At 44.6% G+C, this 13,335-nt stretch overlaps 1 long non-coding RNA gene across 1 annotated transcript in view; it reads right to left on the reverse strand.

The window, feature by feature from the left end:
* LOC120400191 overlaps positions 1-13,130 on the reverse strand; it is a 35,879-nt gene extending 22,749 nt beyond the window's left edge. Inside the window, exon 1 of the long non-coding RNA XR_005595586.1 lies at positions 13,022-13,130. This is a non-coding gene — a long non-coding RNA (uncharacterized LOC120400191). The remainder of the gene's footprint in view (positions 1-13,021) is intronic.
* Positions 13,131-13,335: the final 205 nt, after the last annotated feature.

Consider the following 13,335-nt stretch of genomic DNA (forward strand, 5'->3'; position numbering starts at 1 on the left):
AGGCTCCCCTTTATTTCAGACAGGTGGGTCCGGGTTCCTGCACTTCCTGGATTACTATTGCAGCTGAACTAGCAAATTAGGCAATTCTTCTACAGGTAACTATTAAGGACAGGCTATACTTCAGGCTTCAGAGACACAATAGCAAACAAGGAGACATTTCTACAGCTTGGGTTTCAGCAGACTCAAAAACAATACTCTAGTACTCTCTGCAATTCCTTGATTAGCAGATTCAAAAGACTATTGACTTTAATCCTAGGATAAACTTTATAATAATGGGGTGGGGTTTTTTTTAAGATATAACCACCATTCTATTATCTGTCATTAATTTTCCATTGCTGTTAGGCTGAGTTCAGTTTGCTGAGGTAGATCAAATTACTTTACAAGCCAGGACATTGCTGGCTTGCTTACTTGCTTGAGGCAAGTTATGTTTGAGTGAGGCCCAAGCAAAACAAATGAGACTTGGTAACTTTCCAATGGGGAGGCACCAAATCTACACAATGTCAGGGATTTGGGGAGTGGGGAGGGGGCCTTCATGTTTAATGTTTTTAAGGGGTTGTTCTTTAGCTATTTTGGATTATTTGCAAAAGAATAGCTGCTAATAGATGTTTCCCCAAATATTGCAGCATCACACTCTCAGCTTACAGACATAACCCACAAAGCAATGTTAACTCGTCAGGGGTAATATTCTGTTCTTTTTATTTTTTTAAATGTCACTCATAATAGACAAATACAACTGGAGGTTGGCCACAATAGATCAAATGATCTTTCTATGTTTCCAGCGTTCATGCTCAATAAATAATGTCTAATTTCTGTAGTTTTTTCCTTTTAAAAAAATCAAGCATTAAGTATTAAGGTAAGTGCTTCGCACAGTGTTCAGATCCCACCTCTAAACATACTTCTTGCATGATGGCCACAAAATGTGAGTCAATAATAAAGGTTTTAAAAAAATAGAACAACCTGCCCCCTACTTTTAACTGAACCCTCAAAATGCACATAGGCCTAAACTGAATAATAATGGGATCCAATTACTCTTGTCTTTCCTCACCTCATCCCCTCCTTTCCCTTCTGTTTTTCACTCTTAGGCCTTGTCTACACTACAGGACTATTTCGAATCTACTTAAGTCGAATTTGTGGATTCGATGTATCCATACTAAATACACAAATTCGAACTTCTGAGTCCACATTCACCCACAGTTCCCGCTGCCCATTGAATTTGGGATTTCCAATGCATGCTGGGGAAAATGTGCCGACGGTGATTTTGGGTTAGTGTCGTCATTGAACCGTCAATCACGCCCTCTTCCTTGGAAATCTGTTCGCGCCCTTGTCTGGTCGGTTACAGCGGCCACAGCACTGCGAGCATGGAGCCGCTGCGCCCCATCATCGCTGCACTTATGGCGTTGTCAACTCCTCGCATCTTATCGTCCACCTCTTCCACAGTCAGCTGCTGGAGTGGCACAGACCTCTCAGAAAGCAGGAGATCATGGTGTCACGCTCATGGTGTGGGATTCTGGGCCCGGAAACAAGCACAGACTGGTGGGACCGTATAGTGCTGCAGGTCTGGGATGACACAGAGTGGCTGCGAAACTTCAGGATGCGTGGCACTTTCCTTGAACTGTGTGACTTGCTGTCCCCTGCCCTGAAGCGCCAGGACACAAGGATGCGAGCAGCCCTGAGTGTGCAGAAGTGAGTGGCCATAGCCCTCTGGAAACTTGCCACGCCAGACAGCTACCGGTCAGAGCGAACCACTTTGGCGTGGGCAAAATCTACGTGGGATTGCTGTCATTCAAGTAGCCCACGCAATCGTTGAGCAACTGCTCTCAAAGGTAGTGACTTTCGGAAATGTCCAGGTCATCATAGATGGCGGATTCCCAAACTGCGGTGGGGCTATAGATGGGACTCACATCCCTATCCTGGCACCAGCCCACCGGGCCAGCGAGTACATTAACCGAAAGGGCTACTTTTCAATGGTGCTGCAAGCTGTGGTGGACCATATACCAACATCAACGTCGGGTGGGCGGGCAAGGTTCATGGCGCCGTGTGTTCAGGAACTCTGGTCTGTTTAGACGCCCAGGCAGGTACTTTCTTCCCGGACCACAAAATAATGGTTGGGGATGTGCAGATGCCTACAGTGATCCTCGGGACTCGGCCTACCCGCTAATGCCCTGGCTCATGAAGCCCTATACAGGCGCCTTGGACAATGAGAAGGAACTCTTCAACTACTGGCTGAGCAAGTGCAGAATGGTGGTGGAGTGTGCTTCAAGGGAGATGGCAGAGCTTACTGACTGGACATCAGCGAAAAGAATATCCCGTAGTTATTGCTGCTTGCTGTGTGCTCCACAATCTCTGTGAGAGCAAGGGCGAGACCCCCGCTTGGGAGGTTGAGGCAAATCGCCTGGCTGCTGTTTACGATCAGCCAGACACCCGTGCTGAGAGAATATCCCAGCGTGCATCAGGGAGGCTTTGTTTCCTGCAGAGCAGGGTAACCTGTGACTGTCCACTTGATTTTAAGAGAGCCTGATCACAAACCAAGTTTCCCCCACTTCCAAAGGACGTTTTAAAACTAAGGACATGTTTCAGTAATTAATAATAAATCTTTCGTTGACTTTGCATTTCTGTTTCTTGGTTGAAACATGGAAGCATTCTGTGCTGGGTAAGGTGTGCACTGATGGGTGGGTTTGCAGGAATTGGATAGGGGTTAACATGACGGCTGTGGGTTTGGGCGTTGGAAGGGTGAGGGTGGGGAAGGGTGAGTATCTGCCACTGGATGAGGGCTCTTTTTGGGGCTCAGGGCACCGGGGAGGATCGTGGCTACGGTCCAAGTGCATGTGAAGGGAAGCCTGCCTTTACATTCGGGGATGGCAGGCACCAGGACCCTGGACAAGCATACACATCAAGGAAAGACCTGGGGCAGCATACACCACACAGACTGTCCCTGGTGCCTAGTGACTGCAGTCTGTGTGTGCCCTGCAGTTGACCCTGCACCCAAGTATGTACCATGGCACTGTGGGCTATGCACTGAAATTAGAATTACCCCCCCACACACACACACCCACAGAAAGTCTTCTGACACCAGAAACGTGACGGAAACAGTGAGTATCACCAAACCGCTTTTAATAATGTAGTACACAGTGGGGGGTTTAAACTTGGAGTTGGGACTGGTTGATGCTGTAAGGAAAGAGCTTGTACAAATTTACAGCGCGACAGTTGTCTCGAACATTATCGGTCTGCTGCGGTGCAGGGACAGTTCTCACGGCCCCTACCGCCCCTCCTTCTTGTAACTTTGGGTGAGGGGGGGACAGGATTTCTTGGCGTTGGAGGGTGGTTGCAGATGCACTGCACCTCCTGCCTGCGGTCTTGCAGAACATCTACAAGGCACCGGAGTGTGTCCGTTTGCTCCCTCATTAGACCAAGCAGCGTTTGAGTCGCCTGCTGGTCTTCCTGCCGCCACCTATCCTCCCGTTCCAGGTGTGTGCGATGCTGCTGACACAGGGTCTCCCTCCACTGTCTCTGCTCTGCCGCCTCCGCTCTGGAGCAGGCCATCAGTTCCTGGAACATGTCGTCCCTAGTCTTTTTCTTTGCTGTGTGATGCGAAAAAATAGGTGATTTCCTTGAACACATACATGTTTGCCAACAGTAAACACAGTCTAGTCAGTTTCAGTTAACAAGACCAAAGAGGGAACCAAGTCTCAGGAGATCTCAGAACTAGTCCGAGATTTGCCATTGCACTGGATAGCGCGAGACAGCTGCAGCCCTCTTGCACAAAGTCCTGGTAAGCCTTACAGTACAGAGTGCTTATCAGTTAGTGCTTAGCTGTGCTCTCCTGCTAAAGGCAATGTGCAAAGCAGAAAAGATGACCCTTTTGCAGCCCCTACCGCCAGTGCACGGAAAGATCACTGTATGCTTTTCCTCTGTGGCATCCAACACATGGCTGTTGTCATTCTTATGCAAAGGAAAAGTCTGTTGTCATTCTTATGCAAAGGAAAAGTCTACCATTCACAATAGTAACAGTACACTAATTCCCCTAATTAGATGCAGCACTTCCAGAACGACATTACCCTGAGGCGTGTCAGGCGGACTCAGAGAGAGCGGATGCTAACAGAAGCCCTGCACAGACCAGGACCATACGCTGCCATGCTTGTAGAGGCGATGCTTCCCCTTTACCTTCGGATGGCCTAGAAACCTCCTGCTAAGGCTTTTCCAGCTGCTCTCTGAGAGCTTTTTGAACTGTCCCCAGAGGATTATTGCTCGATCCCTATATGTGTAGACCTACTGTTTGTATAGTTTGATATTTAAAAATTTTTATATAGTATTTCTATTTTTTATATATATACCTGTTTCTTAAAAAATAAATGTTTCCCTGTTTGTAGCACTTACCGCCTGATCCTTCCCCTGATTCCGAGTCCGGGTTCACGGATCTCTGTGAGGGTGATGAAGAGATCCTGGCTGTCAGGGAAAGCGGAGTGGGTTTCGATCGCCTGCGCCGTCCTCAAAAGACCCTTCCTCATCTTCCCCATCGGCGAACATGGAGGAGGAACTGTCCTGGTACACTATTCCGTCCTCGGAGTCCACCGTCCCTGGTGGGGCAGTGGTGGCAGACCCACCTAGAATGGCATGCAGTGCCTTGTTTGCCGCTCTGACTTTTGATACCCTTGTCTTAGGTCCTTCACTTTCACGCGCACTGCATCGCATCCCGGCTGTATCCTTTCTCTTTCATGGCTTTAGAGACCTTCTCCACAGCGATCAGATCCATGACTTCCCTGTCAGTCCATGCTGGGGACCTCTTTCTATTCTGGGATTGCCCGGACTCCTCTGCTGGAGAGCTCTGCATCTGTGCAACCAGAACGTCAGATTCAAACCGCCCAGACAGGAAAATGAATTCAAATTGGTCATTTCCTGTGTGGCTGGCCAGAGAATCCAAGCTCGGACTGCTGTCCAGAGCGCCAACAGAGTGGTGCACTGTGGGATAGCTCCTGGAGCTACTAAGTTCGATTAGCATCCACACCAAGCCTAACCCTCTAGTTCGAATTAAATGGCTTCCTGGTGTGGACGGTTGAGCGGTTAGTTCGAATTAACGCTGATAAATTCGAATTAAAGTCCTAGTGTAGACCAGGCCTTACTAATCTCTTATAGCAAAATTAGATTTTCAATGTTTAGGGGCATGTTTTCCTGGTTTTTTTGTAAAGTACAAATTAAACATTCGGATATTATAAAAATCCTTGAAAAGTCAAGGGTGGGATTGTCAAAAGGAGTTGGGCATCTACCTCCTTCAGGAACCTTTGAAAATCCCCCACACCAAATACCTTACACAGCATATGCACATGGGCTAAACTAGAACATCTCACACGGTGTACACACATGGGCTAAGCTGGAAGGGCCTGAGAGCAGCCCAAAGATGGGAAATACTGTGGCAGTTACTGTTCCAGCTTTTGCATCTGTTCAGTCTACAGATAAAGCTTTCTGGAAACTGATTAGACTGCTCTTGTTCTCTAAGTCCTGAGAGAGCTTCCATTTTTGCTTAATAAAACTTAAGCATTTTATTAAAGAAACCATAAACAGATCGTCTGTGAAGACTGTGTGAATGATGAACTATAAGAGTCATATTATCATTGTCATTATTTAATATTTTATACGATCATAGCAGTGAGAGACCCCAATCAGGATAAGTGCCCTACTCTGCTAGGCATTGTTCAGATACACAGGGGGACATGATCCATGCCCTGAAGAGTTAACAGTTTAAGGCTATGTCTATACTAGAGACCTTACAGCGGCACAGCTGTACCGATGCAGCTGTGTCACTGTAAGATCTCCCATGTAGCCGCTCTATGCAGATGGGAGAGAGCTCTCCCATCGATATAATTAAACCATCCTCAATGAGCGGCGGTAGCTATGTCTGCAGGAGAAGCTCTCCTGCTGACATAGCTCTGTGCACACTATCACTTATGCTGCTTGGGGGGTGTTTTTTTCACACCCCTGAGTGACATACGTTCTGCCGATGTAAGCAGTAGTGTAGACATGGCCTAAGACTAGGTGTAGCAGGGCCCACCCACTCCTGCTTCCGCACAAGTCCACAAATAACTCAGAGACCTTTTTGCTGGTAAAACACCTCATGCGGCTGATTTACAATATTGGTTTCCACGATCCTTATACACTATATCGCCTCATCCCTAAAGTCCTAGGGAACCCTCAGCTCCTGAGAAAAGCAGGGAAAAGCAATCTCTTTTTCCCTCTCTCTGTCTGTTTCCACCATCCTACTTCCTTCCTGTGCCTTTTGTATTATCTGCTTAATTAGCCTCTTATTTCTCCTCAGTTAGGCACAGCTCTTCTCAATGAGGTCTGCTCTAGCAAGGGCGGCTCTAGACATTTTGCCGCCCCAAGCACAGCTGGCAAGGCTGCCTTTGGCTGGTCCCGTGGCACCGGCAGAGCGCCCCCCCACGGCTTGCAGCCCCAAGCACGCGCTTGGCGTGCTGGGGCCTGGAGCTGCCCCTGCACTCTAGGGTAATTAATTGGAGCTGAAGTGACCAGAGGGCTGGCTCAGCTTCTGTTGGCCAGCACTCTGTCACACTGAAATTTTCAAAAAGAGTTAGGCACCTAAATGCCATTGTAAGTCAATGGAATTGGGTGCCTACCACCCTGAAGCTCCTTTGAAATCCCAGCCTAAGATGACAAGTGACATAAAAATTGTGGGGGGAAGGAATATACGCAAATACATACTGTTTTGGTACACATTTTATAATTTTTTCTGTACAATTATAAAGTAAATTCCCACTATTTCATCTTACCCCACTACAAGACATTATAATAAGGGGATTTCTTATGGGCATCACAGCCAGTGTGAGCCTTTCTGAGAGATCTGAAGGGAGGGGGATAGCCTGATGGATCACGTTACAGAGTTGTTATATGGGTTAGGGACAGTGTGGAAGAAAGCAAGGCATTTTGGGAGTGGGAGGACAGGATATGAGGCAGGAACAGTCTAGTAAAGGGGGCAGAGTTGTGAAGAGCACTGAGGACAAAAGCTTTGAGCTCAATGCCATTAAACAATAGAGGCATGCAAAGGAGAGTTGATATAATCAGAGTATGGGCAAGGGAGCTCGTCTTAATACTTGTGTATTGTATGGACCAGAATAGGTCATGTGGGGTATAAGTAGGAAGTCTGCAAAGGAAGAGGTGACAGTCATTAAGAGGGAAGATAATGAGTGCCTAGGGGAGAGTTAGGCTATTTGGATAGAAAGAAAAAGACAGATAATAGACGTATTATGGATTTGGAGACAGTCTGACTGTACAGGGAGAGAGAAAGAGAGAGAGAGAGAGAGAAATAAAAAATTACCCCCAGGTTATGGGCCTGAGTGAGAGAAATGGTGACAATGTCAGCCAGAACAGAGAATGGGGACAATGGAGAGGGATTAGGAGGAAAGATTTGGCCATGGTAAATTTAAGCTGTCAGTGAGACAGCCAAGAGAGGATGTCAGAGTAACAGGCTAAGATGCAGGATTGGATGAAGGGACAGAGATCAGAAGGGAAGAGGTAGATTGCCATGTCAGTGGCATAAAAGTTGTAGATTTCTAACTACTATATTATATGAGCAGATGAGGTCACCCAGAGAGAGGGTGTAATGAAAGAAGAGGATGGTCCTAAGGATGGACCTTGAGAGACTCCCACGGAGAGTGGGAGAAGAAGGGGAACCATCAAAACAGAAGCTTGAGCAAACCAAGAAGCAGAAGAAAAACCAGGAGAAGACAGTCATGAAAGCCACGAAAGGATGAGTTTTCAATTAATGTGATCAACAGTGTTAAAAGAAGAAGAGAGGTGAAGGAGGATGAGGATGGAGAACAGACCCTGGGATTTAGCCAGGAAAAGACAGTAGAGAGTTACTGTAGACAGTGGTTTCTGTGCTTTGATATGAAAATCCTTACTAATCAGATGCTTGGCTGGACTGCATGAAAGCCACACTGGAATAATTAAAATAAAAGTTGTTCACTGAAGTTATTTTTGGTGATCATGTTTGGATCAGTATATTGAATTGTTGAGCACACAGCATGACGCATGCCAAGAGGGCAGTAATGTGGCTGACACTGCATTGTGCCATCCCTTGGAAATGGGCTCAGAACCAGTGATGGAGGATTGATACTGACTTTTACAGTGAAGGACAATCTAATATTGCTGGTGACAGTCAACACATACTTAATATGGCTAGAGGTTAGGGGCGACTGCCTGGGGTGCTGGGCCTGGGGGATGGCAGGCTCGAGGTGCTGTTTTTGTTGTGAGCAACAAAAGGGAAAATATAATGTTTGGAGTAAAATGTTTCACGTATTCCATATGTGGATTCGTTTTTCACTAACCTCCTAGAATGTTCTGGATCCTTGCCATGTCATAAATGATCTGGAGAAAGGGGTAAACAGTGAGGTGGCCAAGTTTGCAGATTATACTAAACTTCTCAAGATAGTTAAGACCAAAGCAGATTGTGAAGAACTTCAAAAAGATCTCACAAAACTAAGTGATTGGGCAACAAAATGGCAAATTAAATTTAATGTGGATAAATGTAAAGTAATGCACATTGGAAAAAATAACCCCAACTATACATACAACATGATGGGGGCTAATTTGGCTACAACGAGTCAGGAAAACGATCTTGGCGTCATCATGGATAGTTCTCTGAAGATGTCCACGCAGTGTGCAGAGGTGGTCAAAAAAGCAAACAGGATGTTAGGAATCATTAAAAAGGGGATAGAGAATAAGACTGAGAATATATTATTGCCCTTATATAAATCCATGGTACGCCCACATCTCGAATACTGTGTACAGATGTGGTCTCCTCACCTCAAAAAAGATATTCTAGCACTAGAAAAGGTTCAGAAAAGGGCAACTAAAATGATTAGGGGTTTAGAGAGGGTCCCATACGAGGAAAGATTAAAGAGGCTAGGACTCTTCAGTTTGTTGAGAAAGTGGATAAGGAAAAGTAATTTACTTATTCCCATAATACAAGAACTAGGGGCCACCAAATGAAATTAATAGGCAGCAGGTTTAAAACAAATAAAAGGAAGTTCTTCTTCACGCAGCGCACAGTCAACTTGTGGAACTCCTTACCTGAGGAGGTTGTGAAGGCTAGGACTATAACAATGTTTAAAAGGGGACTGGATAAATTCATGGTGGCTAAGTCCATAAATGGCTATTAGCCAGAATGGGTAAGAATGGTGTCCCTAGCCTCTGTTCGTCAGAGGATGGAGATGGATGGCAGGAGAGAGATCACTTGATCATTGCCTGTTAGGTTCACTCCCTCAGGGGCACCTGGCATTGGCCATTGTCGGTAGACAGATACTGGGCTAGATGGACCTTTGGTCTGACCCAGTACGGCCTTTCTTATGTTCTTATGTTCTTGTAGAATCTCTTGGAACCTTCCAGATTTTCTGAGAACTACATTTTCCTTGAACCTCCTAGAATGTTGTCAGCCATGCCCTTGCAGGTATATAACGGGTGGGGCATCACCAGTCAGTCAGTCACTGATAGAGAGATATGCACAGTTGTTTGCTCCCCCAGGTATTAACACATACTTTGAGTTAATTAATAAGTAAAAAGTGATTTTATTAAATACAGAAAGTAGGATTTAAGTGATTCCAAGTAGTAACAGACAGAACAAAGTGAGTCACCAAGCCAAATAAAATAAAATACGCAAATCTATATCTAATTAAACTAAATACAGATAAGATCCTCACCAGTTCCAGAATGCTCCCTTTTACATGCTAATCTTCTTTTAGCCTGGGTCCAGCAAGTACCTTAGTACCTTAGATCTGACCAAAGGTTACTGGCAGATCCCTCTGGAGCGATAGGCACAACAAAAATCAGCTTTTATCACTGATATAGGGCTCTATGAATTTACAGTGTTACCTTTTGGTCTGGTAAATGCTGGTGCAACCTTCCAGAGACTGGTCAACAGTCAGTTTTTCTCCAGTAGAACAATAAAAAGATGCCCCCGAAGAAGCCTTCAGGAGCTCAGTATATGAAGCGAAAAGCTTAATTGCAATCTAGTTTGCAGCAAAGGGCAAATTTGATGGGAAAATATAAGAAACAAAACAACACAGACTAGGCTTTAGGCAGTAGTGATCATCCCAGTGCAGAAGAAATAAAGAAGCGAAGCATAAATGACGGAAGTCCTATTACTACAGAATTAGCAGATTTACCTGAAGATAGGAATGGAAATATGAGGAAAGTGATGGAGAATTGTCCAGTTTTCCTGGTGGCATAAAAAGAGTGATGATAAAGAAGAATGTGGCTCACCTGACAAGGAAAGTAAGGACCAAGAAAAATCAGATTTACATGAAAAGGAGAGAAACGAAAAAGAAGAATCAGCCTTGCATGATAATAGAAACAGCAATGAGAAAAATTGAACACCACAAATAGATATATCAGATCCTGCATGATGGCCGGCAACCCTAACCTCTGCCAGTATTGATCGTACAATTTTGAACAGTCCGGGCAAAATCGAGGATATGACATTTCCAGTAACCGAGCAGAAGCGACACTTCTCAAAGTCACACTGCGAAAGAGTGCTCAAAAGTGGTGAGAAATTGAATCGGCATTGCCTAGTTTACTCAAAATCAACTGACAAAGTGTTCTGGTTTTGTTGCAAAACGTTTGATTAGAATGCCCAATCATTTCTTGTACTTTCTGGGTGAATTACTGGCATAACTTACCTGGTGCTCTGAAGCAACATGAAATGTCACCCAGCCATTTTATGGTCCACTCTAAATGGATGGAGGTCGAGTCCAGCCTCAAGCTGAATAAATGCACAGACGCAGAAAAACAGCACATTATTAATGTAGAAACCCAGCACTGGAGAAATGTGCTGGAGTGTCTGATCACAATTACCGTCTTCCTTGCAAAGAATAATATGACTCTCCAGGACTCACTGAACATAATGGTAATTTCCTTGGTTTGGCAGAGCTCTTTGGGAAATACAATGATGTCATGTGTGAGCACGTACATTGAGTAGTTTGTAAAGAAGCTATGGATCATGACTGCAGCAAAACAATTCAAAATGAATTGATTGACCTTATGGTATTGAAAAACATATTGATGCAGCTCAGTAAAGCGAAGTACTACACCATAATAATGGACTGCACTCCCGACATTCATCACAGTGAAAAGATGTCATTTACAGTAAGATTTGTTGACGACGAGGATGGCTGTATCCAAGTAAAGGAGCACTTTATCTGTTTGCAGTCTGTGGACAACTCTACGGGAAAAGACCTAACAGAACTGTCTATGAACATCATGAATGAGAATAAAATAGAGCTTCAGGACTGTCACAGCCAAGGCTATGACAATAGCACAGACATAAAGGGAAGAAACAGTGGCTTCCAGGCAAGGTTCCAAGAACTTTCTTTGTGGCTTGTGGCTGCCATTCCCTCAACCTGGTTGTGTCAGATGTGGTGTCATGTTCTTTAGATTCAGTATCTAAAGAACGACACTTATTTAGTTGGGGATTGGTCCTGCTTTGAGCAGGGGGTTGGACTAAATGACCTCCTGAGGTCCCTTCCAAACCTGATATTCTATGATTCTATGATATTCTCTCTCTCTCTCTTTGGAGTACTGCAAAGGATATACCACCTGTTTTCAGCATCCACTATCAGGTGGGAGATCCTCACAGACAATGTTACAAATCTGACTGTGAAGCCACTAAGTGACACTCACTGAGAGAGCCGCATTGACAGCACAAGGCCAGTGAGGTACTAAGTGACTGAGGTTTACAACGCCCTGATGGAACTGGCACAGTCAAGTAAAGCCCAGGCCGGAATCCGACATCAGGCACAAAGCCTGGAAAACCAGATAATTGACTTCACATTTCCTGTCTTAGTTGTGATTTGGCATAATATCCTATTACAAACTCAGTCAATGGACATCGCAACCTCTACAACTTTCGTGAGAAGCTGCTTTGATTTTGTTGTGGCTTACAAAGACGATGGATTTGAAGATGCCATCACTAATGCCAAAGAAATGGCGGAAAACTTAGGAGTTGAGCCTGTCTTCAAGGAAACTTGTATTCATCAGAAGAAGAGACAGTTTGGTTATGAGGGCAGAGATAAGGTGATGGGAAGGTTGGAAGAAAATTCAAGGGACTTTTTTTGCTCACTGCTTGAGTGTCCATTGAAGAAAGATTTGGACAAATGAAGCATCACAACAAAAATGGTTTTTTTTGTCTGACTTAGTAAGCTGCCAGAGGACAGGAAAACATTCTTGAACAATTGCATGGACCTTCACCGGAGGCTGACACATGAGGAACGTTCAGACATCAATGATAAAGACCTCTATGTAGAATTGGACAACATCCATCACATTTTGCAACACAGGAAGCACTCTCCGCTCCAAGTTCTCTAATTCATTCAGGATGCAGAGCAGAAGTACACTTTTCCTAATGTGTGGATAGCATTGAGGTTTCTGCTCATACTGCTGGTCACAGGCGTAAGTGGTCAAAGCTCAGGCCCATTAAAACATATCTTTGATGGATGATGGCCGATGAGAGACTGACATGGCTTGCTATTTTTTCACTTTAAAATGAAGGATCTTTCTGACATTCTGCTTCAGTTCACAAGGGCAAAGGCAAGAAAAGCGACCTTTTGAACTGAAGGACTGGGGTTAACATTTCAAGGCTGTCACCTACTGTAACACTATTTAACACTGGTCCATCCAATGCTGGTGCACGTTCAATTTCTTGATATTAGTACATTTCAATTATTCTTAAAATTAAACAGTTTCTATAAGCTTAGAGGAAGTTCATTTTTTATTTGCTTATATATGTACAAGAGGCCATAGCAATGGCCAGAATCAGGACCTACAGCACTGAATAGCTGCCCCACTGAAGTGTTGAGGGACTGATGTGCTGTATGGGGTACTGAGCACCCACTCATTACAGTGATGAGAGTCAAATAAGGAGACAAAAGAAGTCATATCATACAATGGCCTCCAAATCTGAGGAATTTGGGCACTCTTAAAGAGGAATAGTATCAAATATACCTTATTAGCTGCTTACTTCCTTTCATCAAATGCACTGGCAAATGAGTTGTTGCAAACTCAAAAGAGCAATAGAAAATCTGCCTCACTTTGTGTCTTGTCATGCAATCCCTCAAACAACACTGCAGAAAAGCCAGGTAGAGTTATTTTTTCAAATGTCACCTTAGAACAAGATTTTCTTCATGAAATTCCACAAAGCAAAGCAACTGCAGCAAATATGAGACAAAGCAGCAGAAGAATTGTCAGTATGAGAGACTGAAGGCTGATCAAATCCTCTCTCCTAAACAACAGTGTTGGCCTGAAATTACAGGGGAGGAGAGAAAAGAAAGTAAA

The sequence above is a fragment of the Mauremys reevesii genome, linkage group 3 (assembly GCF_016161935.1).
Source record: "Mauremys reevesii isolate NIE-2019 linkage group 3, ASM1616193v1, whole genome shotgun sequence".
Classification (NCBI taxonomy): domain Eukaryota; kingdom Metazoa; phylum Chordata; order Testudines; family Geoemydidae; genus Mauremys; species Mauremys reevesii.